Source organism: Pteropus vampyrus, unplaced genomic scaffold (genome assembly GCF_000151845.1).
Source record: "Pteropus vampyrus isolate Shadow unplaced genomic scaffold, Pvam_2.0 Scaffold518, whole genome shotgun sequence".
Taxonomy (NCBI): Eukaryota; Metazoa; Chordata; class Mammalia; order Chiroptera; family Pteropodidae; genus Pteropus; species Pteropus vampyrus.
Window position 1 is genome coordinate 1,060,876 of NW_011889299.1, and position 4,824 is coordinate 1,065,699.

At 35.3% G+C, this 4,824-nt stretch overlaps 1 pseudogene; it reads left to right on the forward strand.

Moving 5' to 3' along the window:
- Positions 1-3,402: 3,402 nt before the first annotated feature.
- LOC111733072 lies at positions 3,403-3,518 on the forward strand (annotated as a pseudogene).
- The last annotated feature ends 1,306 nt before the right edge of the window (positions 3,519-4,824 follow it).

The window sequence follows — 4,824 nt, forward strand, 5'->3', positions numbered from 1 at the left end:
ACACACATACACATATACACACACACATATACATATATATATGACTTATTGTTAAATGATACACTTGAAACTTATTTAATTTTGTTAACTAATGTCACCCCAATAATTTTTAAAAACTAAAATAAAATAACATCAAATGGAATAAAATACTTAGGAATATATTTAATCAAGGAGACAAACCACTTGTACACTGAATACTAAAAAATGTAGCTGAAAGAAATTAAAGAATCTATAAATAAATGATAATATGTTCATGCCCTTGGGTTGAAAGACTAAATATTGTTAAGATGACAATACTACCCAAAGCAATCTACAGAATCAATGCAATTCTTATCTAAATCCTAATTATGTTTTTGCAGAAACAGTAAAACCCAATCTAAAATTTCTATGGAAACTCAATAAACTCAAAATAGCCAAAACAATCTTGAAAAAGAACAAAGTTGGAGTACTCAGTCTTCCTGATTTTTAAACTTTCTACAGTATCCAAGCCAGTATGGTGCCTTAAAGATAAACATTTGGACCAGTGGAATAGAACAGAGAACCGAGGAATAAACCCTCAGATATATTGTTAAATGGTTTTTGACAAAGGTGTCAAGATACTTCAGTGTGAAAGGACAGTTTTTTCAACAAATGATGGTTAAAATGAATATGATGATTAAATGAAAATGATGATTAAAATGAATATCCACATCAAAAGAGAGAAGTTGTATCCTTATCTTATAGTATATACAAACATTAACACAAAAGAAATCGAAGAATTAAAAGTAAGTAGTAAAATTATAAAACTCCTAAAAGAAAACATTGGATTTGACAATGATTTCTTGGATATGACACCAAAAGCACAGTCAACAAAAGAAAAAAATTCATAAATTGGATTTCATTAAAGTTAAAAAATTATGTGTCAAAAAACACTACCAACAGAGTGAAAAGGCAACTCACAGAAATAAAAAAAAATTACAAATTATTAATCTGATAAAGGATTAATTTTCAAAATATATGAAGAACTCCTACAACTTAATAAGAAAAAACCCCGAGATCTTTGGAAATATGGCAAAGTGAGAGACCTCCCCAGATCTCTCCCCCTGAAACAACCATAAGCTGAACATCTAAAACACAACAAAAAACACCCAAACTGCACACCAACACATCTGAGCATGGAATCTGTGCATAAGAGCTACCATAGGTCAGAACCTAGGTGTCCAGTGGTGGACTGGGAGAAATAAAGAAGCTGCCTCTTGCAGCCACTGGAGCTACCTGTAGAAGGAGACAGAGGAGAGAAGGAGCGACGAGTTCCCTGAACAGCCCTGCCTGGGAAAGCTCTGAGCTCCCCTTGGCCAGCTGCTGGACAGTCCAGTCATCAGGGCAGAAGGCAGAGAAGTGGGACAGCAGAAAAACAACAGTTCATTTTTACCAGCCGCGGTTGCAAAACCAAGGCTGAGCTGCAGACCCCAACCCCCAACCTCCAACCCAGAGGTCCCCTTTCCACATACCCTCAGAGACCGAACATAATCATGCTAAGTGAAATAAGCCAGATAGAAAAAGTTGAAAATCACTTATATGTGGGATATAAACCTAAAAGCAACAAATGAGCAGGGCAAATAAACAAAGACTCATGGACATGGAATATAGGCTAGTGGTTACCAGTGGACTATACACTAATGGTTACTAGTGGAGTGGGGGAGAAGAGGGAGGTAGATAGGATAAAAGGGGTCAAATATAGAGTTTAAAGGGAGGGTGAAGTGGGTAAAGGGAATCAAATATATGGTAGCTGAAGGAAACTAGACTTTGGGTGGTGAACCACAATAGAATATACAGATGTCAGTGATAATGTACACCTGAAAATTATATAATTGTATTAACCTATGTTCCACCAGTAAACTTAATTTAAAAAAATTTTTTTTAAAGAAAAGATATATGCACACTTATCTCACTGCAGTGCTATTTACAAGAGCCAAGATATGAAAGTAACCTAAGTGCCTATCGACAGACAATTGGATAAAGAAGTGGTAGACGGGGTAAAAGGAGTCAAAAATAGGGGTGTAGGGGGAGGGTGAAGTGGGTAAAGGGGATAAAATATATGGTAGCTGAAGGAAACTGGACTTTGGGTGGTGAACACAGAATAGAATATACAGATATCGAATGATAACACACACCTGAATATATATAATCGTATTAACCAATGTTACCCCAATAAACTTAATAAAAATAAATATATATAATAAATAAATTAAATAAAAGAAAATACTTCTACTGCATTCCTCCCTCTTTTTAAATAGTTATTTATTAAAAACTATACTCTTGGCATTCTAAAATTTCATAGTTATAGGTATAGGTTGGAGTCTTTGTCATTTATTGTGCTGGTCATTTGTTAGGTCCGTCATTTTGAAGTCTTTTAATTCTGGGAAATTCTCTTATATTATTTCTTTGATACATTTCTCCCCTTCAATTTCTATGTGCTCTCTTTCCGGAAGTCCTTAAAGTTGGATATGAGACCTTCTCTTCTATTTTCCATCTCTCCCCGTCCCTCCCTCACTTATCCTCTGCTTCCCTTTCTCCTTTCCCCCGCATAGCTCTCTCCATCTCTTTTTCTTTTTCTTTCGTTTTGTTCTGGGAGAAAATTTAATTTTATCTTTCAATCTTCCTATTGCATTTCCTTTAATTTTGGCAATCACACATATAATTTCCAAGTATTTGTTACTGGTTTATGCACTTACTATACTATACTTTTTAATCATTATTTTAAAGTTTACTCTTTCTACTTATAAAGAAAAGTTTGCTGTAAAACACTATTTTATGTTACACCTGCAGCAGCCTCATACATCTGGTTTATCTTGTCTCTTGATTGCATCATTTTCTCTTGTGCTTGATTTAATCTTGTATTGTTTGTAGCCTAGAAGCAATAGGCTATACCATATAGCCTGGATATGTAGTTCGCTATACATCTAGGTTTGTGTAAGTATAATACATGATGTTCTCACAATGACAAAATTGCCTAATGACTCATTTCTCAGAATGAATGCTCTTCATTAATTGGTGCAAGACTGTAAGTCAATATGAGTAATTTCCCACACTCCCTTGCCACAGTGCTTATCGCTTCAGGGATAATCTAATCACACTGAGGCTTAAGATTCTTTTTTTCAGGTTTTGAGAAAACAAATTCACCTTTATTTCTTTGGATATGAACAAAGAAAAATGTAGTCTTATTGGTGCTATTAGTCATTTTGTGAACACATGAACACATACATGAGGATGAAGCTGATAAATAAAGAAGGCAAAGCCAAGATAATCACAGAGAAATGGTGGACATGGTTTCATAGTGTAGCGGTTAGCACGCATGGTTAGCTCTTCTGCTTTACATGCAGAAGGTCCTGGGTTCACGCCCCATTGGAGCCATGGTCCATGGTCTACAGCCATGCCACCCTGGACAAGCCTGATGTCTGATCTCAGAAGCTAAGCAGGGTTGGGCCTGGTTAGTACTTGGATTGGAGACCACCTAGGAAGACCAGGTGCTGTAAGCATAAATAATAATAAACTTAAAAAAATCACAGAGAAATGGAATCATATTTCTCATCATACCATGCCTGAAGTCTACCCTACCCTTGAACTTCTCAGCTAAGTAAACTTCAGTAAATTGCATTTATTATTTAAGCCAGTTTGAATTGATTTCTCTGTTGCTTGCACCTGAAAGCATTCTGATTTATGATTTTGGTTGTCTCTCTTTAGAGAAGGAATGAGCGTACTTCAGGTTATATAAGTTATATTTATACTATATTAGGCGGAAACATTTTTTCAGTATAAATATGGGAAGAAGGGTATATGTGGATATTAGACAATCAAAAGAGTGGCTGCCTAGCATCTAAATCCCCATCCTGTTTGGGGGAGATTCCTCCATAGTGTGAGTCTTGTTGGTAGCAGGGCCTCACATCCTACTATGGAAACAGAAGATGGTCAGAAACTTCTTTTCCCTGCCCATCATGGAACAAGGGCTGGATACTCTGTTTATGGATTTGAATCTAGAGTCAGCAACACAAAAAAGACAGGAATATACAAAATTAACAGATGGATGATAGCTTAGGAGAATAGAGCTGCAATGTGCAAAACTGACATAAGATTAATAACTAGAAAAATAAGACAGTAAACCAAGTAGAAAAATGGACAAAAGATATGAAGAGTAATAACAGGAGAAATTTGAATTTACACAAGGAGATTTAAGTATATTAAGAGATTTTTCAACTCTGTTAATAATTAGAAAAATGAAAATTATAATAACAGCAAGAAATCACTATAAGAATGGCAACATGTAAAAACTCAGATATTATCAAGTAGTGATGAGGATGTGAGGGAATGGAAAATTGTGGGTGGGCGTATAAACTGGTACAGATACTCCAGAGAGTAGTTTGGCAGTACCATCTAGAAGTAAGTAGAACTAGTCCTCAAACAACATTGTTTTGGTCAATGTCATTTCGTTATAGTGTTGATAAGATGTCATAGGAACTTAATTCTTGTTTATATCAATTAGCCTATGGTAAAATTGGTTTTGTTATATGTCGTTTTACTTAATGTCTCCAAAACTGTTAAAGATGTTAAGTGAGGACTTATTATCTATGTATATCCTAGAAGCCAGCGACCTTGTCCCTGGCTATGTATTCCAGAGGAATTCTCACACAGGTCCTTATGGAATTATAGTTGAGGTTGTTTGTTTTAGCATTGTTTGTGGTAGTGAAGAATTGGAAGCAACCTAGATGTCCATCACCATGGGACTGGATAAACAAACTGTGGTGTATTCATAGGATGAAAAATATAAAACAATAAAAAGAAAGGAGC